We start from the raw sequence: 25,315 nt of genomic DNA, 5'->3' as shown, positions 1-25,315 counted from the left end.
TACAAGAATATAACTACTATAATACTGCCCCTATGTACAAGAATATAACTACTATAATACTGCCCCCTATGTACAAGAATATAACTACTATAATACTATCCCCTATGTACAAGTTTCTCTTGTCGGTGATGAATATGAGGTTTTGCCCTTGCTTGGTGTCAGATATTCAGTCTCCTATGATGTGTAGCCCCTTCCCGCTGTGCGTCCTTCCATGTTCGTCCTCTTGTGTTACACAGTGTCTCTTTGATCGCTCTCTATCCTCTTCCTCTTGCAGACTGTATAGGGCCGGAGTCCGGCTGGGTTCTCTCCCTGCGGAGCACTGACACCTGAGCAGTAAATCCTCGCCGGCTCTTCTAGTGTTAATTATAAACACATGGCGGTTACAGACGATCCCACCGATCCCGGCCGGTGTCATCCACTTGTAGCCGTATCCTGAGGTTTGTAGCAGGTAATTATATCATAAGGGGAAACTACTGTTACCATTAACATGTCTCCTCTGTGCTCATCATGCATGGCCGGGGGCAGAAATGGATGGTGCAAATTACAAAATACTGTTCCATTAGGTATCTAGTCCCTGGTGGTCAGTGTTATATTAAGTATCTCATCCCTGGTGGTCAGTGTTACATTAGGTATCTAGTCCCTGGTGGTCAGTGTTACATTAGGTATCTAGTCCCTGGTGGTCTTTGATACATTAGGTATCTAGTCCCTGGTGATCAGTGTTCCATTAGGTATCTAGTCCCTGGTGGTCAGTGTTACATTAGGTATCTAGTCCCTGGTTGTCAGTGTTACATTAGGTATCTAGTCCCTGGTGGTCAGTGTTACATTAGGTATCTAGTCCCTGGTGGTCAGTGTTATAGTAAGTATCTCATCCCTGGTGGTTAGTGTTACATTAGGTATCTAGTCCCTGGTGGTCAGTGTTACATTAGGTATCTAGTCCCTGGTGGTCTTTGATACATTAGGTATCTAGTCCCTGGTGGTCAGTGTTACGTTAGGTATCTAGTCCCTGGTGGTCAGTGTTACATTAGGTATCTAGTCCCTGGTGGTTAGTGTTCAGTATCTAGTTCCTGGTGGTCAGTGTCACATTAGGTATCTAGTCTCTGGTGGTCAGTGTTATATTAGGTATCTAGTCCCTGGTTGTCAGTGTTACATTAGGTATCTAGTCCCTGGTGGTCAGTGTTACATTAGGTATCTAGTCCCTGGTGGTCAGTGTTACATTAGGTATCTAGTCCCTGGTGGTCAGTGTTATATTAGGTATCTAGTCCCTGGTGGTCAGTGTTACATTAGGTATCTAGTCCCTGGTGGTCAGTGTCACATTAGGTATCTAGTCCCTGGTGGTCAGTGTTACATTAGGTATCTAGTCCCTGGTGGTCAGTGTTACATTAGGTATCTAGTCCCTGGTGGTCAGTGTTACATTAGGTATCTAGTCCCTGGTGGTCAGTGTCACATTAGGTATCTAGTCTCTGGTGGTCAGTGTTATATTAGGTATCTAGTCCCTGGTTGTCAGTGTTACATTAGGTATCTAGTCCCTGGTGGTTAGTGTTACATTAGGTATCTAGTCCCTGGTGGTCAGTGTTATATTAGGTATCTAGTCCCTGGTGGTCAGTGTTACATTAGGTATCTAGTCCCTGGTTGTCAGTGTTACATTAGGTATCTAGTCCCTGGTGGTCAGTGTTACATTAGGTATCTAGTCCCTGGTGGTCAGTGTTACATTAGGTATCTAGTCCCTGGTGGTCAGTGTTACATTAGGTATCTAGTCCCTGGTGGTCAGTGTTCCATTAGGTATCTAGTCCCTGGTGGTCAGTGTTCCATTAGGTATCTAGTCCCTGGTGGTCAGTGTTACATTAGGTATCTAGTCCCTGGTGGTCAGCGTTAAATTAGGTATCTAGTCCCTGGTGGTCATTGATACATTAAGTATCTGGTCCCTGGTGGTCAGCGTTACATTAGGTATCTAGTCCCTGGTGGTCAGTGTTACATTAGGTATCTAGTCCCTGGTGGTCAGTGTTACATTAGGTATCTAGTCCCTGGTGGTCAGTGTTACATTAGGTATCTAATCCCTGGTGGTCTTTGATACATTAGGTATCTAGTCCCTGGTGGTCAGTGTTACATTAGGTATCTAGTCCCTGGTGGTCAGTGTTACATTAGGTATCTAGTCCCTGGTGGTTAGTGTTCAGTATCTAGTCCCTGGTGGTCAGTGTTACATTAGGTATCTAGTCCCTGGTGGTCAGTGTTATATTAAGTATCTCATCCCTGGTGGTCAGTGTTACATTAGGTATCTAGTCCCTGGTGGTCAGTGTTACATTAGGTATCTAGTCCCTGGTGGTCTTTGATACATTAGGTATCTAGTCCCTGGTGATCAGTGTTCCATTAGGTATCTAGTCCCTGGTGGTCAGTGTTACATTAGGTATCTAGTCCCTGGTGGTTAGTGTTCAGTATCTAGTTCCTGGTGGTCAGTGTCACATTAGGTATCTAGTCTCTGGTGGTCAGTGTTATATTAGGTATCTAGTCCCTGGTTGTCAGTGTTACATTAGGTATCTAGTCCCTGGTGGTCAGTGTTACATTAGGTATCTAGTCCCTGGTGGTCAGTGTTACATTAGGTATCTAGTCCCTGGTGGTCAGTGTTATATTAGGTATCTAGTCCCTGGTGGTCAGTGTTACATTAGGTATCTAGTCCCTGGTGGTCAGTGTCACATTAGGTATCTAGTCCCTGGTGGTCAGTGTTACATTAGGTATCTAGTCCCTGGTGGTCAGTGTTACATTAGGTATCTAGTCCCTGGTGGTCAGTGTTACATTAGGTATCTAGTCCCTGGTGGTCAGTGTCACATTAGGTATCTAGTCTCTGGTGGTCAGTGTTATATTAGGTATCTAGTCCCTGGTTGTCAGTGTTACATTAGGTATCTAGTCCCTGGTGGTCAGTGTTGCATTAGGTATCTAGTCCCTGGTGGTCAGTGTTACATTAGGTATCTAGTCCCTGGTGGTCAGTGTTACATTAGGTATCTAGTCCCTGGTGGTCAGTGTTACATTAGGTATCTAGTCCCTGGTGGTCAGTGTTACATTAGGTATCTAGTCCCTGGTGGTCAGTGTTACATTAGGTATCTAGTCCCTGGTGGTCAGTGTTGCATTAGGTATCTAGTCCCTGGTGGTCAGTGTTACATTAGGTATCTTGTCCCTGGTGGTCAGTGTTGCATTAGGTATCTAGTCCCTGGTGGTCAGTGTTACATTAGGTATCTAGTCCCTGGTGGTCAGTGTTACATTAGGTATCTTGTCCCTGGTGGTCACTGTTGCATTAGGTATCTAGTCCCTGGTGGTCAGTGTTACATTAGGTATCTAGTCCCTGGTAGTCAGTGTTACATTAGGTATCTAGTCCCTGGTGGTCAGTGTTACATTAGGTATCTAGTGTTACCAGGGGCATAACATGGAATGATGGGAGTGTCTCGAGCAGTGGTTATTGTCATGCAGTGGTTTGAGATGTCTCCCATAGAGTGGCATTTTGTTGCCCCCCATGAGTGGGATTCGGCCAGCTCCCTGCTGTCAATTGTGCTTGCATCTTTTAGCCAATACAATGGATTGTCTGACTGCCAGCACCGCTGATCCCGCTGCTGATGTCACTTCTGCACCTCGGAGGAGTAGAAGATGGTGGCGAGAGGGTAAATGGTTCAATTGAGCCCCAGAAACAAAGAGGCTTTACAGTGACCGGACATAGTATAGACTCTATACTATAGAGACTGTGTGGGGGAGATGGTGTGAGGGGGCAATGTTCAGTGTGGGCTAAGAGTTTGGGCAGTAAATGGAGTAGGCATTATGGGCTGACACAGTGTGAAGGGACAGAATAGGCCATAGTATAAAAAAGGGAAAGCTTAAGGACACAGTATGGAGGGAGCAGTATGCAAAGAATGTACAGTATAGAAAATTGGCAGAATGGGAGGACACAGTGTGGGGGACTGTTTGCGGCACTGTATAGAGAAAGTACTGTTGGGAATTAGCGTGAGGGGACAATATGGTGGGGACAGTATGCAAAGCATGACAAGGATGAGGATGAGGCAAAGTATAAAGACTGGACTGTATGGGGGGCTACACAGTGTGAAGAGGCAGCCCAGTATGGAAAGGTGTCAGCGTGTAAGCAACACTCAAGATAGGGACATTGTGGCAGTTATAGCTAATCAGGGTGTTCAGAAGGTCAAACATTGATGGTTCTTGTTAATAAGGGTGATGGTGAGGAGGAAATCCCCCATCTTTTCACTTTATGCTGACACTTCCGGCCACAACTAACCTCATAGGTCACTGCACGAAAGGTGAATGCATCATGGACATGCAATCAGCTTGGTGCTGTATTCATGTACTGATGATGGGTCAGTTACTGTATTCATATTCTGAGATTTTTCTGCTGTCGCATCTTCAATCTTAACTTAATCTGAGTGACTGCAGACTTTTGTGAAAAACCTGGACAACTCATTTAATGACACACTGTGAGCTGTAGGTTAATGCAATACAATTGTATTTAGAACTGACCTGGCATTGCAGTCATTTTACTTAGCTTGATGATGTATTGATGGTGGTTTTTGGTGCTGTATTTATGTACTGAAGGTGATTCTAGTGCTGTATTTATGTACTGAAGGTGATTCTAGTGCTGTATTCATGTACTGATATTGGTTCTGGTGCTGTATTCATGCACTAAAAGTGATTCTGGTGCTGTATTCATGTACTGATGATGGTTTTGGTGCTGTACTCATGTAATGAAGGTGATTTTGGTGCTGTATTCATGTATTGATGGTTCTGGTGCTGTATTCATGTACTGATGATGGTTCTGGTGCTGTATTCATGTACTTAAGGTGATTCTGGTGCTGTATTCATGTACTTAAGGTGATTCTGGTGCTGTATTCATGTACTTAAGGTGATTTTTGGTGCTGTATTCATGTACTGATGATGGTTCTGGTGCTGTATTCATGTACTGAAGATGATTCTGGTGCTGTTTTCATGTATTGATGATGGTTATGGTGCTGTATTCATGTAATAAAGGTGATTTTTGGTGCTGTATTCATGTACTGATGATGGTTCTGGTGCTGTATTCATGTACTGAAGATGATTCTGGTGCTGTGTTCATGTAGTAATGATGGCTCTGGTGCTGTATATGATTATGGTTCTGATGCTGTATGCAAGTATTGATGGTACTTCCAGGGGTAAATTTCTGTACCAGTGATGGTTGTGAAACTGTATTTCAGTACTGTTGATGGTTCTGGCACTATATTCCTATACTGATGGTGGTTCTGATGATCTATTCATGTACAGTTGGTTGCACTGATACTGTGTTTGTTCACTATTGGTGGTTCTGGTGTTGTATTCTTGTATGGTTATTGGTTGTATTCCTGTATACATTTAAGAATCCATAATTTACATCTGAATTTATGTTAGGAGCATTAAAGTGAATCTTTCAGCCAGTTTTTGCTACCTCATCTGAGAGCATCATGATGTAGGCAAAGTGACCCATTTATAAATCATTTAGTTTACAGGGTGCAGCAGTTCTGATGCAATCAGAGTTTTTAGATTTATTAATGCAGCTAAAGTGAGAAAATTGCCCCCACCCACACCAGGCTCTCTATGTACAATGTCTATAGACAGTGAGCTGTTAAGCACAGAAGGGGGTGTGCCGGAATAGCTGACCTTTAGCTGACCGAGTCCGGCAATCTTCTGAAACTAAAACAAACATTGCAGGTAAACAGTTGCACAAAGTGTGATAAGAGATGCATAACTGAAATCTTTGTATTAACCCCTACAGCATGCTGTCTTCAGATTATATAGCAAAAAGGTGCTTACAGATATCGTTAATTAGAAAATTCAGAATTGTAGCATGTAATATTCTCACTGTCAGGATTTGGTTCCAGTGGTCATCACATGCCAAATTGCTTCTCTTCTTGCTTCGTTCAATGTTACATGCAGAACCTTGTCCCTGGCGGTAAGTGTTACATTGGGTATCTAATCCCTGTTGATTGTTCTCGTCCCTGGTGGTGTTGCACTTGGTATCTAGTCCCTGGTGGTAAGTGTTTTTTGTCTATATCTAGGTCAGCTATGAACACAGAAGGGGCATCAATTTGACTCTTACCCCTTCTGAATGCCCCTGGGGGACGGCTAAGATCAATGCACACTTTGTATGATTATTACTGGCATATGTGGGTAGAAATTTCTGATGTTGAGAAGACGCATCATTATAATAGGGAACACAACCCCTATAGTGCACTGCTCCCGCGGCCAATCAGGGCGGTGACGTCAGCAGCTCCGATCCAGGGGGTGAGGAGATAATGGGAGACAAGACAAGGCTTAACGCTAATTCCCCGCAGCTGCAGGATGGGCCACGCTCTTCTGCTATTGATTTAGACGTCTAAAGAGGCGATTGATAAAACGTAAAGGGCCGGTCCAGTCCTGTATAAAGGACGCTTAATCATCATATAATGGAAAGTCCCGCAACTCTTCTAATGCACACTACATGGGGGAAAGTATGTGCCCCCTCCACGGTCACATACCGGAGCTTTCCTGACCTCCCATTCTACATCCATAGACATAATATGGAGTCGTCCTCTGCACATATATTGGCTCCTGCTCTCCTGGGAAAGAATTGCTGTAAGATTTTGGAGGCGTTTGGGGGAATTTTTGCCCCTTCATCCATTTGTGAGGTGACGCTGATATTGGGGGAGGCCGGGGTCACAGCCTCCATTATAGGTGTTGGATGGGGCTGGGGTCCGGGATCTGTGCAGATAAAAAAAGTGCAATCTGTCACTGCACAAAATACGTATCCTCTAGAGTACAGTCATGGCCAAAAGTTTTGAGAATGACACCAAAATGATATTTTCACATGATCTGTTCCCTCTGGTTTTTAATTGTGTTTGTCTGATGTTTACATCACATACAGAAATATAATTGCAATCATATTATGAGTATCAAAAGGTTCTATTGACAGTTAGAATGAGTTAATGCAGCAAGTCACTATTTGCAGTGTTGACCCTTCTTCTTCAGGACCTCTGCAATTCTCCCTGGCAGCTCTCAATCAACTTCTGGACCAAATCCTGACTGATCCTGTCCATTCTTGCATAAGCAATGCTTGTATTTTGCCAGAATTTGTTGTTTTTTGTTTGTCCACCCGTCTCTTGATGATTGCCCACAAGTTCTCAATGGGATTAAGATCTGGGGAGTTTCCAGGCCATGGACCCAAAATCTCTATGTTTTGTTCCATGAGCCATTTAGTGATCACCTTTGCTTTATGGCAAGGTGCTCCATCATGCTGGAAAAGGCATTGTTGGGCGCCAAACTGCTCTTGGACAGTTGGGAGAAGTTGCTCTTGGAGGACATTCTGGTACCATTCTTTATTCATGGCTGTGTTTTTAGGCAAGACTGTGAGTGAGCCGATTCCCCACACATGAATGGTTTCCGGATGCTTAACAGTTAGCATGAGACAAGACTGGTGCTAGCGCTCACCTCTTATTCTCCTAATAAGCTGTTTTCCAGATGTCCCAAACAATGGAAAAGGGGATTCATCTGAGAAAATTACTTTCCCCCAGTCCTCAGCAGTCCACTCCCTGTACCTTTTGCAGAATATCAGTCGGTCCCAAATGTTTTTTCCGGAGAGAAGTGGCTTCTTTGCTGCCCTCCTTGAAACCAGGCCTTGCTCGAGCAGTCTCCGCCTCACAGTGCGTGCAGAAGCCCTCACACCCGCCTGCTGCCATTGCTGAGCTAGCTCGCCACTGCTGGTAGTCCCACCCGCAGCTGAAACAGGTTTAAGATACGGTCCTGGCGTTTGCTGGGCCTTCTTGGGCGCCCTGGAGCCTTTTCGGCAACAATGGAAGCTCTCTCCTTGAAGTTCTTGATGATGCGATAGATTGTTGACTGAGGTGCAATTTTTGTAGCTGCGATACTCTTCCCTGTTAGGCCATTTTTGTGCAGAGCAATGATGGCTGCACGTGTTTCTTTAGAGATAACCATGGGTAACTGAAGAGAAACAATGATACCAAGCACCAGCCTCCTTTTAAAGTGTCCAGTGGTGTCATTCTTACTTAATCATGACTGATTGATCGCCAGCCCTGTCCTCATCAACACCCACACCTGTGTTAATGGAACAATCATTAAAACAATGTTAGCTGCTCCTTTTAAGGCAGGAATGCAATGATGTTGAAATGTGTTTTGGGGGTTGAAGTACATTTTCTTAGCCAATATTGACTTTGCAAGTAATTGCTGTTAAGCTGATCACTCTTTATGACATTCTGGAGTATATGCAAATTGCCATTAGAAAAACTTAAGCAGTAGACTTTGTAAAAATTAATATTTGTAGCATTCTCAAAACGTTTGGCCATGACTGTACAGTGGTGGCAGCTTTACACCGCTCCATCCATCGCCATTGTGCTTGATGATGTACGGCTCGGCATTGTGCTTGGTTATGTACGGCTCGGCATTGTGCTTGGTGATGTACGGCTCAGCATTGTGCTTGGTGATATACGGCTCGGCATTGTGCTTGGTGATGTATGGCTCGGCATTGTGCTTGGCGATGTACGGCTCAGCATTGTGCTTGGTGATGTACGGCTCGGCATTGTGCTTGGTGATGTATGGCTCGGCATTGTGCTTGATGATGTATGGCTCGGCATTGTGCTTGGTGATGTACGGCTTGGCATTGTGCTTGGTGATGTACGGCTCAGCATTGTGCTTGGTGATGTATGGCTCGGCATTGTGCTTGGTGATGTACGGCTTGGCATTGTGCTTGGTGATGTACGGCTCAGCATTGTGCTTGGTGATGTACGGCTCAGCATTGTGCATGGTGATGTACGGCACGGCATTGTGCTTGGTGATGTATGGCTCGGCATTGTGCTTGGTGATGTACGGCTCGGCATTGTGCTTGGTGATGTAGGGCTCGGCATTGTGCTTGGTGATGTACGGCTCGGCATTGCGCTTGGTGATGTACGGCTCGGCATTGTGCTTGGTGATGTACGGCTCGGCATTGTGCTTGGTGATGTACGGCTCAGCATTGTGCTCGGTGATGTACGGCTCGGCATTGTGCTTGGTGATGTACGGCTCAGCATTGTGCTTGGTGACGTACGGCTCGGCATTGTGCTTGGTGATGTACGGCTCGACATTGTGCTTGGTGATGTACGGCTCAGCATTGTGCTTGGTGATGTATGGCTCGGCATTGTGCTCGGTGATGTACGGCTCAGCATTGTCCTTGGTGATCTATGGCTCAGCATTGTGCTTGGTGATGCATGGCTCAGCATTGTGCTTGGTGATGTATGGCTCAGCATTGTGCTTGGTGATGTACGGCTCGGCATTGTGCTTGGTGATGTAGGGCTCGGCATTGTGCTTGGTGATGTACGGCTCGGCATTGCGCTTGGTGATGTATGGCTCGGCATTGTGCTTGGTGATGTACGGCTCAGCATTGTGCTTGGTGATGTACGGCTCGGCATTGTGCTTGGTGATGTATGGCTCGGCATTGTGCTTGGTGATGTACGGCTCAGCATTGTGCTTGGTGATGTACGGCTCAGCATTGTGCTTGGTGATGTACGGCTCGGCATTGTGCTTGGTGATGTACGGCTCAGCATTGTGCTTGGTGATGTACGGCTCGGCATTGCGCTTGGTGATGTACGGCTCGGCATTGTGCTTGGTGATGTACGGCTCAGCATTGTGCTTGGTGATGTACGGCTCGGCATTGTGCTTGGTGATGTACGGCTCGGCATTGTGCTTGGTGATGTACGGCTCAGCATTGTGCTTGGTGATGTACGGCTCAGCATTGTGCTTGGTGATGTATGGCTCGGCATTGTGCTTGGTGATGTACGGCTCAGCATTGTGCTTGGTGATGTATGGCTCGGCATTGTGCTTGGTGATGTACGGCTCGGCATTGTGCTTGGTGATGTACGGCTCGGCATTGTGCTTGGTGATGTACGGCTCAGCATTGTGCTTGGTGATGTATGGCTCGGCATTGTGCTTGGTGATGTACGGCTTGGCATTGTGCTTGGTGATGTACGGCTCAGCATTGTGCTTGGTGATGTACGGCTCAGCATTGTGCATGGTGATGTACGGCACGGCATTGTGCTTGGTGATGTATGGCTCGGCATTGTGCTTGGTGATGTACGGCTCGGCATTGTGCTTGGTGATGTAGGGCTCGGCATTGTGCTTGGTGATGTACGGCTCGGCATTGCGCTTGGTGATGTACGGCTCGGCATTGTGCTTGGTGATGTACGGCTCGGCATTGTGCTTGGTGATGTACGGCTCAGCATTGTGCTCGGTGATGTACGGCTCGGCATTGTGCTTGGTGATGTACGGCTCAGCATTGTGCTTGGTGACGTACGGCTCGGCATTGTGCTTGGTGATGTACGGCTCGGCATTGTGCTTGGTGATGTACGGCTCAGCATTGTGCTTGGTGATGTATAGCTCGGCATTGTGCTCGGTGATGTACGGCTCAGCATTGTCCTTGGTGATCTATGGCTCAGCATTGTGCTTGGTGATGCATGGCTCAGCATTGTGCTTGGTGATGTATGGCTCAGCATTGTGCTTGGTGATGTACGGCTCGGCATTGTGCTTGGTGATGTAGGCCTCGGCATTGTGCTTGGTGATGTACGGCTCGGCATTGCGCTTGGTGATGTATGGCTCGGCATTGTGCTTGGTGATGTACGGCTCAGCATTGTGCTTGGTGATGTACGGCTCGGCATTGTGCTTGGTGATGTATGGCTCGGCATTGTGCTTGGTGATGTACGGCTCAGCATTGTGCTTGGTGATGTACGGCTCAGCATTGTGCTTGGTGATGTACGGCTCGGCATTGTGCTTGGTGATGTACGGCTCGGCATTGTGCTTGGTGATGTATGCTCGGCATTGTGCTTGGTGATGTACGGCTCAGCATTGTGCTTGGTGATGTACGGCTCAGCATTGTGCTTGGTGATGTACGGCTCAGCATTGTGCTTGGTGATGTACGGCTCGGCATTGCGCTTGGTGATGTACGGCTCGGCATTGTGCTTGGTGATGTACGGCTCAGCATTGTGCTTGGTGATGTACGGCTCGGCATTGTGCTTGGTGATGTATGGCTCGGCATTGTGCTTGGTGATGTACGGCTCAGCATTGTGCTTGGTGATGTACGGCTCAGCATTGTGCTTGGTGATGTATGGCTCGGCATTGTTCTTGGTGATGTACGGCTCAGCATTGTGCTTGGTGATGTACGGCTCGGCATTGCGCTTGGTGATGTACGGCTCGGCATTGTGCTTGGTGATGTACGGCTCAGCATTGTGATTGGTGATGTACGGCTCGGCATTGTGCTTGGTGATGTATGGCTCGGCATTGTGCTTGGTGATGTACGGCTCAGCATTGTGCTTGGTGATGTACGGCTCAGCATTGTGCTTGGTGATGTACGGCTCAGCATTGTGCTTGGTGATGTACGGCTCGGCATTGTGCTTGGTGATGTACGGCTCGGCATTGTGCTTGGTGATGTACGGCTCAGCATTATCCTTGGTGATGTAAGGCTCGGCATTGTGCTTGATGATGTACGGCTCGGCATTGTGCTTGGTGATCTGCGGCTCAGCATTGTGCTTGGTGATGTATGGCTCAGCATTGTGCTTGGTGATGTACGGCTCGGCATTGTGCTTGGTGATCTGCGGCTCAGCATTGTGCTTGGTGATGTATGGCTCGGCATTGTGCTTGGTGATGTACGGCTCGATATTGTGCTTGGTGATGTACAGCTCGGCATTGTGCTTGGTGATGTACGGCTCAGCATTGTGCTTGGTGATGTACGGCTCGGCATTGTGCTTGATGATGTATGGCTCGGCAATGTGCTTGGTGATGCACAGCTCGGCAGTGTGCTTGGTGATGTATGGCTCAGCATTGTGCTTGGTGATGTACGGCTCAGCATTGTGCTTGGTGATGTACGGCTCGGCATTGTGCTTGGTGATGTATGGCTCGGCATTATGCTTGGTGATGTACGGCTCGGCATTGGGCTTGATGATGTACGGCTCGGCATTGTGCTTGGTGATGTACGGCTCGGCATTGTGCTTGGTGATGTATGGCTCAGCATTGTGCTTGGTGATGTACGGCTCGGCATTGTGCTTGGTGATCTGCGGCTCGGCATTGTGCTTGGTGATGTATGGCTCAGCATTGTGCTTGGTGATGTATGGCTCAGCATTGTGCTTGGTGATATATGGCTCGGCATTGTGCTTGGTGATGTACGGCTCAGCATTGTGCTTGGTGATGTACGGCTCGGCATTGTGCTTGATGATGTATGGCTCGGCAATGTGCTTGGTGATGCACAGCTCGGCAGTGTGCTTGGTGATGTATGGCTCGGCATTGTGCTTGGTGATGTACGGCTCAGCATTGTGCTTGGTGATGTACGGCTCGGCATTGTGCTTGGTGATCTGCGGCTCAGCATTGTGCTTGGTGATGTATGGCTCGGCATTGTGCTTGGTGATGTACTGCTCGATATTGTGCTTGGTGATGTACGGCTCGGCATTGTGCTTGGTGATGTGCGGCTCAGCATTGTGCTTGGTGATGTACGGCTCGGCATTGTGCTTGGTGATGTATGGCTCGGCATTGTGCTTGGTGATGTACGGCTCAGCATTGTGCTTGGTGATGTATGGCTCAGCATTGTGCTTGGTGATGTATGGCTCGGCATTGTGCTTGGTGATGTACGGCTCGGCATTGTGCTTGGTGATGTACAGCTCGGCATTGTGCTTGGTGATGTACGGCTCAGCATTGTGCTTGGTGATGTACGGCTCGGCATTGTGCTTGATGATGTATGGCTCGGCAATGTGCTTGGTGATGCACAGCTCGGCAGTGTGCTTGGTGATGTATGGCTCGGCATTGTGCTTGGTGATGTACGGCTCAGCATTGTGCTTGGTGATGTACGGCTCGGCATTGTGCTTGGTGATGTATGGCTCGGCATTGTGCTTGGTGATGTACGGCTCAGCATTGTGCTTGGTGATATACGGCTCGGCATTGTGCTTGGTGATGTACGGCTCGGCATTGTGCTTGGTGATGTACGGCTCAGCATTATGCTTGGTGATGTACGGCTCGGCATTGTGCTTGATGATGTACGGCTCGGCATTGTGCTTGGTGATCTGCGGCTCAGCATTGTGCTTGGTGATGTTTGGCTCAGCATTGTGCTTGGTGATGTACGGCTCGGCATTGTGCTTGGTGATCTGCGGCTCAGCATTGTGCTTGGTGATGTATGGCTCGGCATTGTGCTTGGTGATGTACGGCTCGACATTGTGCTTGGTGATGTACGGCTCGGCATTGTGCTTGGTGATGTGCGGCTCAGCATTGTGCTTGGTGATGTATGGCTCGGCATTGTGCTTGGTGATGTACGGCTCAGCATTGTGCTTGGTGATGTACGGCTCGGCATTGTGCTTGGTGATGTTCGGCTCGGCATTGTGCTTGGTGATGTATGGCTCAGCATTGTGCTTGGTGATGTATGGCTCAGCATTGTGCTTGGTGATGTATGGCTCGGCATTGTGCTTGGTGATGTACGGCTCAGCATTGTGCTTGGTGATGTACGGCTCAGCATTGTGCTTGGTGATGTACGGCTCGGCATTGTGCTTGGTGATGTACGGCTCGGCATTGTGCTTGATGATGTATGGCTCGGCAATGTGCTTGGTGATGCACAGCTCGGCAGTGTGCTTGGTGATGTATGGCTCGGCATTGTGCTTGGTGATGTACGGCTCAGCATTGTGCTTGGTGATATACGGCTCAGCATTATGCTTGGTGATGTACGGCTCATCATTATGCTTGATGATGTATGGCTTGACATTGTGCTTGGTGATGTACGGCTCAGCATTGTGCTTGGTGATGTACGGCTCATCATTATGCTTGATGATGTATGGCTTGACATTGTGCTTGGTGATGTACGGCTCAGCATTGTGCTTGGTGATGTATGGCTTGACATTGTGCTTGGTGATGTACGGCTCGGCACTGTGCTTGGTGACGTACGGCTGCTACTGCTCGGCCATGAAGCTCCCGGCAGGCACGGTGTTTGTGAAGATGTTACCAGAGGAGGTCTGTACTCTGCACTTCCTCAGCACTCCTCCCCCCGCCGTCCCTACTCTCTAACCATATGGCTGAGTTGCTGCGGTTCCTTTCACTTCTCAATAATATCCCTCACTGGAGATGGGGAAGACTCAGGAGGAAGAAATATCATGGACGGACTTATTACCCCCAACCCCAGTGCTGTCTCTATACCCCCCAGAACTGTCTGTCCCCCCCAACCCCAGTGCTGCCTGTATACATCCAAGAACTCTGTCCCCCCCAACCCCAGCGCTGCCTGTATACCCTCAGAATTGTGTATCTGACCCCAGTGATCTATACACCCCCAGACCTTTCTGTCCCCCCAACCCCAGTGCTGCATACCTTCCCAGAACTCTGTTGCTTGACTTAAGTGCTGTATACCCTTCAGTACTGTCTGTAGCCCCCCCACCCAAGTGCTGTATACTCCCCAGGGCTGTATGTCCCCCCACCCCAGTGCTGTATACCCCCCAGAGCTGTATGACCCCCCACCCCAGTGCTGTATAGCCCCAGAGCTGTATGAATGTGTCGCGGGCGGAGGGGACGCGAGCAGCGCTCCTCACCCGTGAGTGAAAAGGGGGGTGGTATGTTTAGGGAGATTGTTCGTGACACCACCCACGGGACGTGGTGATGATGGCACCACCGCTGCCGGTGACGGGGATCCCGGGAGAGATGGTAGGGTGCAGCTAGGATGTTGTCCCCTCTGTGGGTAGGGGTTGGTGATCCCGGGGCCCGGTGGTGTAACGGGGAGGCTGGATGGCTGGGGTGCAGGGTTGCAGGGACAGCGCAGCGCGGTGCCTGACGGCACTGGTGTACTCACTCAGATAATCACTGACAGAGTCTCTGGTAAACCAAAACGGCCGGATGGACGGGTCCCGCAGCCGGCTGCAGTATTGTTGTTGTGCTCTCCCCGGACGGCTGATGGTGGCTGTCTTTCCCTGCACCTGTGAAGATGTTCTTGACTCCTGTGGTTGCCCACCGGCAGTCCGCTCCCCGGCGTATAGGTGCCGTAGGAGCCCGTTTTGCCCGCCGGCGCTGGCCCTTGGATCTCTAGCCTGTGGCGGTGGCTGTATATCCTCTCTGGGTGGACGGTTGCCTTCAATCGGGACTTGATAGTTGGGAAACCCCTGGGGTTCCTGTCACATTCGGATTTGACTATTGACGGCGGCTCCAAGCCTGGTCGGGGTCCGATGGCCCTGCCTGTGTGCTTAGCTTCACTCCGTTCCCCGGTCCGGTACTGGCAGGCCTGATGTACGGCTCGGCATTGTGCTTGGTGATGTATGGCTCGGCATTGTGCTTGGTGATGTATGGCTCGGCATTGTGCTTGGTGACGTACGGCTCGTCATTGTGCTTGGTGATGTATGGCTTGGCATTGTGCTTCGTGATGTATGGCTCAGCATTGTGCTTGGTGATGTATGGCTCAGCATTGTGCTTGGTGATGTATGGCTTGGCATTGTGCTTGGTGATGTACGGCTCGGCATTGTGCTTGGTGATGTATGGCTTGGCATTGTGCTTGGTGATGTACGGCTCGGCATTGTGCTTGGTGACGTACGGCTCGTCAGTGTGCTTGGTGATTTATGGCTCGGCATTGTGCTTGGTGATGTACGGCTCGGCATTGTGCTTGGTGATGTATGGCTCGGCATTGTGCTTGGTGACGTACGGCTCGTCATTGTGCTTGGTGATGTATGGCTTGGCATTGTGCTTGGTGATGTATGGCTCAGCATTGTGCTTGGTGATGTATGGCTCAGCATTGTGCTTGGTGATGTACGGCTCGGCATTGTGCTTGGTGATGTACTGCTCGGCATTGTGCTTGGTGATGTATGGCTTGGCATTGTGCTTGGTGATGTACGGCTCGGCATTGTGCTTGGTGACGTACGGCTCGTCATTGTGCTTGGTGATGTATGGCTCGGCATTGTGCTTGGTGATGTATGGCTCAGCATTGTGCTTGGTGATGTATGCTCGGCATTGTGCTTGGCAATGTACGGCTCGGCAGTGTGCTTGGTGATGTATGCTCGGCATTGTGCTTGGCAATGTACGGCTCGGCATTGTGCTTGGTGATGTACGGCTCGGCATTGTGCTTGGTGATGTATGGCTTGGCATTGTGCTTGGTGATGTACGGCTCGGCATTGTGCTTGGTGACGTACGGCTCGTCATTGTGCTTGGTGATGTATGGCTCGGCATTGTGCTTGGTGATGTATGGCTCAGCATTGTGCTTGGTGATGTATGCTCGGCATTGTGCTTGGCAATGTACGGCTCGGCATTGTGCTTGGTGACGTACGGCTCAGCATTGTGCTTGGTGATGTATGCTCGGCATTGTGCTTGGCAATGTACGGCTCGGCATTGTGCTTGGTGATGTATGCTCGGCATTGTGCTTGGCAATGTACGGCTCGGCATTGTGCTTGGTGACGTACGGCTGCTACTGCTCGGCCATGAAGCTCCCGGCAGGCGCGGTGTTTGTGAAGATGTTACCAGAGGAGGTCTGTACTCTGCAGTTATGGGGTCAGCAGAGCGGTGAAGACTTTTCTATCCTCTGCTCCTCAGCACTCCTCCCCCCGCCGTCGCTACTCTCTATCCATATGGCTGAGTTGCTGCGGTTCCTTTCACTTCTCAATATCCCTCACTGGAGATGGGGAAGACTCAGGAGGAAGAAATATCATGGACGGACTTATTACCCCCAACCCCAGTGCTGTCTCTATACCCCCCAGAACGGTCGGTCATCTCCAATACCAGTGCTGCCTGTATACCCCCCAGAACTGTCTGTCCCCCCCCAACCCCAGTGCTGCCTGTATACCACCCAGAACTGTCTGTCCCCCCCCAACCCCAGTGCTGCCTGTATACCCCCCAGAACTCTGTCCCCCCCAACCCCAGCCCTGCCTATATACCCTCAGAACTGTGTGTTATCTGACCCCAGTGATCTATACACCCCCAGACCTTTCTGTCCCCCAACCCCAGTGTTGTATACCTTCCCAGAACTCTGTTGCTTGACTTAAGTGCTGTATACCATCCAGAACTGTCTGTCGCCCCCCCCCCCCCCCCACCCAAGTGCTGTATACTCCCCAGGACTGTATGTCCCCCCACTCCAGTGCTGTATACCTCCAAGGGCTGTATGACCCCCCTCCCCAGTGCTGTATACCCCCAGAGCTGTATGAATGGTGTGTGTGTGTGTGTGTGTGTGTGTGTGTGTGTGTGTGTGTGTGTGTGTGTGTGTGTGTGTGTGTGAAGAATGGCACAATAGGCGAAACTACTACAGGGCATTGCTACAAGAAGGGGACCAGGAAAGGGGACATTAATACAAGAATTTGTAAAAGGGGACAATGATGGGCACATTACTACAGGATGGGGACAAGGGTGGGGCACATTATTACCAGGGGACAAGGATGGGCACTTTACAACAGGATTGAGCACATTACTACAGGATGGGGCACTTTTCCACAAGAAGGGGAACAGGATGGGGTACATTACTAAAAGATGAGGACCAGGATGGAAAAATTATTACAAGATGATGGCCAAAATTACTACATGGTGCTAATTGTAATATTACTTACAAAAAGCTAACAAAATGTAAACAAAAAAATAAAAATAAAGCATTATTTTTTTTTCACCATTAAAAATGCTTTTTATATATAAACAAAAAAAGTGCATGTTTGTTATAATAAACAAGCACAATCTGTTCAAAAACAGTGATCCAAAGTTGTAAAGAAAAATAAATGGTACCATTGAAAACGTCACTTGGTCCTGCAGAGAATGCGGCCCACCAAATTATTTTTTTTTCTATATGCGGCCCATATACCCAGTTGAGTTTGAGACCCCTGGTTTAGAGGCACTATGTATTTAAGGCATCTTCCCAATAGGGGAGGTGCCTGTGCAATGCTTTTAGTTAGTTAATCTTTCAGTCTCCTAGTTAGTTGTCAGGTCCCGTGCTTCTGTCGTGTCACCTGTACCTGTGTCCTTCTTCCCATACCTATCTGTCCCGGCCATGCCCACCATTCCGGATCATCACAGCCATCATCTGCCAGCAAAGATGAGGGCTCAGCTTGTGTGCCTGCATCAAAGTCAGGGAGCTGGCATCTGACCTAAACAGTGGAAAGATAGGTAAATTGATAGATACATAGACAGGAGACCCGGCTTTCCCAGAAGCAGATATAACGTCTAAACTATGTTATGGCTTCTAGTTGTTGAGAATATATTAGAGGGGACGTATCCACTTTCATTGAGGAGTTTCACTAGGTAACATTTCCTGATCCCCCTCCTCATTGGTGTAGGCAGCCGCGGACCCCCGCACACTCACCAGCACAGATTTATAATCCTCGTAGGGACAAATTAGTGGATTTATAAAATGGTAAGACATCAGAGAATTGTGTAATGGGAGATTCTGCCGTCCGTCTGTTTCTAGAAAGTGAGATGACATTTTTTTATAAAGCATCAGCTGTTGTCTAAAGACCTCGGGTTTTGCATCAAATTTACAAAATTTTGCAAAATGTTTGGTAAAGTCGGTTTATCTGTAACCAAAATATTTCTTTCTAGAACCATAAAAGCCCTTAGGTTAGGCATACCTGGCGATTCTGGCAGGGTGAGACCATCATGATGTCTATTGGGGCCTCCTGACTCTCCCCCGACAGATGATATCGGGGATAGAAGGATCAAGTTGTTGGAGTTTCATCTCTCTTTTTCAGGGGAGATGGAGCTGCTGCCAGCAGGGTAGGGCAGAGACTTTCCTGTGTATGAAGAATTTGGGAGAGACAGCTATCTGCTCAAAGATTGTTCATAGGGCAAGGACAATTATCTAAAGTGTATGGTCAACGATTCCACAATATTGTCCATTTGTGGTCAGCCTCCTGTATTCTGATACCCCTAAGGCTGCTTTCACACATCCGTTTTTTTGCAGTGCGGTACAATACGGCGCTTTGCGGGAAAACCGTATCCGGATTTTTTTGCCGCCGGGTGCGTTTTTTCCTCATAGACTTTTATTAGCGCCGGATTGTGCCGCATGGCCTTGCGTTGCGTCCGTTTTTTGCCGTATGCGGCATATTTAGCCGATGCGGCGGCCGGATGAAACGTTGAAGCGAACGTTTTTGTCTGCGGCGAAAAAAACGATTTACAATGCAAGCCTATGGACGCCGGATGCAGCGTCCTGCGGCAAAAAACGCATCGGGCCGCCGGATGCGGTTTTTTTTGCACTGCGCATGCTCAGTATCAAGCCGCATCCGTCAAAAAACGGACGGGCCGCATGGAAAAACGTATGCAACGGATCCGTTTTTTTCGCCGCATCCGTTTCATAAATTTTTGAGCCAGATTGAGCCGCACTGCAAAAACCGGATGTGTGAAAGCAGCCTAAGTAAAATCCTGAGCCTCCAAAAGTGGCCTAATTAATCAACTGTGTCCACGTGTGTGTGATTTCTTCTCAGTATAACTACAGCTGTTCTGTGAAGGCCTCAGAGATTTGTTTGAGAATATTAGGGATCAAACAGCATAATGAAAACCAAGGAACACACCGGACAGGTCAGGGATAAAGTTGTGGAGAGGAGTAAAGCAGGGTTAGGTTATAAAAAATGAACATCTAATGGTGCACTGTACAATCCATCATCCAAAAATGGAAGGAGCACAGCAGGACTGCAAATCTACCAAGACATGGCTGTCTACTGAAACTGACATCCCAAGAAGGAGGGCACTAATAAGAGAAGCAGCCGAGAGGCCCATGATCACTGAAGGAGCCGCAGAGATCACAGCTCAGGGGGAGAATCTCTCCACAGGAAAACGTTTAGTCGTAGACTCCACAAATCTGTCCTTTATGTAAGAGGGGCAAGAAAAAAGAGATTTTTGAAAGCAAGATGAAGGAGACACAGCGAGCATGTGGAGGAAGGTACTCGGGTCAGATGAGACTAAAGTAAAAAAAATTGGTGCTAAACAGAAAACGCTGTGTGTGGTGGGAAACTAACCCAGCACATCACCCTGAAAACACCATCCCCACCGTCACACATGGTGGTGGCAGGATCCTGCTGTGGGGAGGCTGTTCTTCAGCAGGGGCACGGAAGCTGATCAGAGGTTATGGGAAGATGGATGGAGGTAACTACAGGACAAACCTTCCAGCAGGACAAAGACCGTAAACATACGGCCAGAGCTACAATGAAGGGTTTAGATCAGAGCATATTCATGTGTATGAATGGCCCAGACACAGTCGAGACCCAAATCTACCGAGAATCTGTGGCAAGACGGGAAAATTGGTGATCACAGACGTCTCCATCCAATCTCACTGAGCGCGAGCAAAGAAGAAGGGGAAAATACAGAGAAAGTTGGTCCTACAAAGTATTGACTCCGGGGGCTGAATACAAATGCATGTCACAATTATCAGATTTATATTTTTAAAATATTTACTTTACAACACTTAACAAATCTTTGCTACTTAGTGTTGGTATCACATGAAATCCCAATTAAACACATTTAACTGTGGCTGTACCATGAAAGTGTGTGGAACAGTTCACGGGGTAGGAATACTTTTTCAAGGTACTGTAGATATTAAAGTAAAAGCAGCACTTTTCCCTGTGAGGATGGGTGCAAAGCCCCCAAGGATATTTCCATAACCTCTTTCATACAGAAACTACAAAAAAGGGGATGTTTTTTCATCTTTGGAGTGATGCCTCCATTTTTTTTTTAATTTCTAGGTGGATGGACAAATATAGATGGATAATATTTGGGTGGAGCCTCCATTGATATCATCTAAGGGGCGTATTAAAATGAAACCTCAAAAATGCAGACTATACGTACAAAATGTGTTAACAACTTGATAATTGGATCTCCCCATCGAATGGTAAAATTACCTCTAGATAACTCCCTGATGACATTTAACACCCACACTGAGCCCTACTGGCTATAGAGGAGAACACTGAGCCAAGGAAGGTGAGTAGATTTTTTTTTTTCTTGCTTTAGAGACAGAATGGAGATATATGGTCATATTTACCAGGATGGGGACATATATGCCAGGAGGGGCCCTGATGGGGACAAATATACCAGGAAGGGGACATATATACCAGGATGAGATCAGGATGGGGAACATATATTCCAGGAAGGGGATGTATTTACCAGAATGGGAACATATGTACCAGAAGGGGCCCAGGATGAGAACATATATACTAGGAAAGAGACATATTTACCAAGATGGGAACATATATACCAGGAAGGGGACATATTTACCAGGATGGAGTACATATATACCAGAATGGGGACATGTAATCCAGGATAGGGACATATATACCAAGAAGGGAACATATCTACCATTATGGAGACATATATACCAGGATGGAGACATATATTCCAGGAAGGGGACATATTTACCAGGATGGGAACATATCTACCAGGATGGGAATATATTTACCAGAATGGGGCCCAGGATCGAGTACATATATACCAGTATGGGTACATATATTCCAGGATGGGGGCATATATACCAAGAAGGGGACAAATTTACCAGGATGGAGACATATATACCAGGATGGAGACATATATGCCAGGAAGGGGACATATTTACCAGGATGGGGACATATCTACCAGGATGGGAATATATTTACCAGAATGGGGCCCAGGATCGGGTACATATATACCAGTATGGGTACATATATTCCAGGATGGGGACATATATACCAAGAAGGGGACAAATTTACCAGGATGGGGACATATATACCAGGATAGGACATACATGCCAGGATGGGGAACATATATACCAGGATGGGAAACATATATACCAGGATGGGGGACATATATACCAGGATGGGGACATATAAATCAGGATGGGACCTAAGATGAGGACATATATACCAGGATGGGACAGGTCTACCAGCATGGGGACTTAAAATGGGGACATATATACCAGGATAAGGATATGTATTTCAGGATGGGGACATATGTACCAGGATGGGACCTAGAATAAGGAACATCTGTGCCAGGATGGGGACATATATACCAGGATGGGGGACATTCCAGAATGGGGGCATATATATCAGGATGGGGGACATATATATCAGAAAAGAGCCTAGGTTGGAAAACATTTATCATGATGTGGGACATTACTACATAATGGGGGAGGGCAACTCCTATGTCTTTATAGAATTTAGAACGCTACAATGGCCCATACATCTGACCAACATGCGGATGGGGCAGGTCTAAATTTTGCACCAGGGTTCACTGAACTCTAGTTATGCCACAGGAGGTTCCAGGACAGGACCATTCCTTTATGATGCATTAGGTTATGTTATATGTATGTATATAAATAAAGTTATTCAAATAATTAAAAAAAAAGTTCAGCTATCAAACTCATGTTCTAAGGAAAGCAAAAAAGCAAAATAGAAAAAAATGTGTAAAAATGTCCTTTCTTATTTTTTGTATTCAAACTTTAACATTATGGGGGAAAATTCTGAAATAGAATTTTGACTTTCCAATGCAACATGGTAAGAGAGGATGTAATGCCCCCTGTAACTTGGCAGGTAATGCCCCCTGTAACTTGGCAGGTAATGCCCCCTGTAACTTGGCAGGTAATGCCCCCTGTAACTTGGCAGTTAATGCCCCCTGTAACTTGGCAGGTAATGCCCCCTGTAACTTGGCAGTTATTGCCCCCTGTAACTTGGCAGGTAATGCCCCCTGTAACTTGGCAGGTAATGCCCCGTGTAACTTGGCAGGTAATGCCCCCTGTAACTTGGCAGGTAATGCCCCCTGTAACTTGGCAGGTAATGCCCCCTGTAACTTGGCAGGTAATGCCCCGTGTAACTTGGCAGGTAATGCCCCCTGTAACTTGGCAGGTAATGCCCCATGTAACTTGGCAGGTAATGCTCCCTGTAACTTGGCAGGTAATGCCCCCTGTAACTTGGTAGGTAATGCCCCCCGTAACTTGGCAGGTAATGCCCCCTGTAACTTGTAAGGTAATGCCCCCTGTAACTTGGCAGGTAATGCCCCGTGTAACTTGGCAGGTAATGCCCCCTGTAACTTGGCAGGTAATGCCCCCTGTAACTTGGCAGGTAATGCCCCGTGTAACTTGGCAGGTAATGCCCCCTGTAACTTGGCAGGTAATGCCCCGTGTAACTTGGCAGGTAATGTCCCCTGTAACTTGGCAGGTAATGCCCCCTGTAACTTGGCCTTGGGGGAGTAAGGTGTTAAAATAAGTAAAACAAGTAAGTAAAAATTAAAAAAAAAAATTAATACCATTGTCCATTTCTATAGTCAACCTTTATGCTACGAAATTAAAAGTAGAAAGACAGTATGGGAAAAATTGTAATACGTAAACATTATAACAGCAGAAAAAAAACCACAGATTAAAAAAAAATAGTTAAAAATAGAAAAATAGTTACCAAATTTAAAATCTACATGTACGGTACTAAAAAAAGAAATCCTTCTTTTTGGGTCTTGATGGGTTAAAATATCCTGGTCCATAAATAAGAATAAAGAGGGAAAAGAAACACTTTTTTGTTTTCTAAAACTTTTTCTAACTTTTTAGGAGTCTTTTGCAGGGAGAGTTTTGACCTTGCAGAGCCGAGTTGGATCCGGACCAACGTCCACTAAGTCGTTCACCTCCATTTCCTTTGAAAACTGGAGATTTTGGCCGGAGATTCGTCGATTAATCAGATGCTGATTTACTATCAGGAGTCTACGCGGAAGCCCGGTATTAGGCTCCGTGCCCGGTGCGATAGCGGAGCGGCTGACGTGGATTAGCATGGACAGATTCAGGCAGATTTATGTAGAAATTCTTGGTATTGTTGTGTAAGTTGTAGCCGCCGTCTCACTTTGCCACTAAGAAGTCTTATAATTAGAAAAACATCTTGAGAAAAAAGTAATTTAAAGTACATTACGCCCCAACAGTGCTCCGCCAAATGTACCGCGCCGCAATTCTGTGCACCCTGACATTGAAGTCAATGGGGACTGAATAAATCTCTATGCAGTGAGCGCCTCCTAGTGGATAAATATACGGTAGAGGTGGCAGGAATTAGTATCCGCTGTACAGTATACTGCCTCTCTGTGATGCACAGGCTTATTTTGAGTCCATCCCTCTACACCAAAAGAAACCATGAGAAGGGAGTAGGAAACATGAGGATGCAACATGACAGAAACTATGAAGAAATTGTGCAGGGACATAAAATATTGTGCGTTATCTAGTGCGAGGAGTATTATTGTCTGTACGCGTTCCAGAGTTTTGGGAGTAAGGGACAAGATAAATGGGTTTTCCACTGTTGACAGGAAACTGAAGGCTGCAGCGGTTCACTAGCTGTTGATTGGTTGCAGCTATTAGGTTCTAGGAAAAATTTGGACCTGGTCCTCCATCTGCATGTTAGTCAGATGTATGGGGCGTTGTAGCATTCTATATACTATAAAGACACATTTGCCCCCTATATAGTGATGTCCCCCATCCTAGCCCCTTCCTGGTATAATGTCCCACATCATATAATAATGTCACCCATTCTGAATTTATTCCTGAATTTATTAATGTCCCTCATTCCGATCCCCTTATTGATGTAATGTCCCCCATTCTGGGCCCTTTCCAGTAATAATGTGCCCAATACTGGTCCCCCTCCTGGTATAATGTGTCCCATCATGGTTTCTTTCCTGTATATTGTGTCCCATTCTGGTCTCCTTCCTGGTATAATGTGCCCTATCCTGGGTCCATCCTTGGAATAATATCCCCCATCCTGGTATAATGTGGCCCATCCTGGGTCCATCCCTGGTATAATGTGCTTCAACTTGGTATAAAGTGCCTCATCCTCGTGTAATGTGCCCCATCCTGGGTCCATCCCTGGTATAATGTGCCCTATCCTGGTATAATGTGCCCCATCCTAGGTATTCCCTGATGTAATGTGTCCCATTCTAGTATAATGTGCCCTATCCCTGGTATAATGTGCCCCATCATGGTTCCTTTCATGTATATTGTGACCATCCTGGTCCCCTTCCTGGTATAATTTGCCTCATCCTGGGGTAATATGTCCCATCCACTGGGTCCATCCCTAGTATAATGTGCTCCTTCCTGGTATAATGTGCCTCATCCTAGTATAAAGTGTCCCCTATTCTAGTATAATGTACCCCATCCTGGGTCCATCCCTGATATAATGTGCCCCATCATGGTTCCTTTGCTGTATATTGTGCCCCATCCTGGTCCCCTTCCTAGTATAATTTTCCTCATCCTGAGGTAATATGTCCCATCCAGGGGGTCCATCCCTGGTATAATATGCTCCTTCCTGGTATAATGTGCCTCATCCTGCTATAATGTGCCTCATCCTGGTATAATGTGCCCCATCCTAGGTTCTTCCCTGGTGTAATGTCCCCAATCCTGGTATATTGTCCC

This window comes from Anomaloglossus baeobatrachus, chromosome 2 (genome assembly GCF_048569485.1).
Source record: "Anomaloglossus baeobatrachus isolate aAnoBae1 chromosome 2, aAnoBae1.hap1, whole genome shotgun sequence".
NCBI lineage: Eukaryota > Metazoa > Chordata > Amphibia > Anura > Aromobatidae > Anomaloglossus > Anomaloglossus baeobatrachus.
This window is presented reverse-complemented; position numbering follows the sequence as displayed.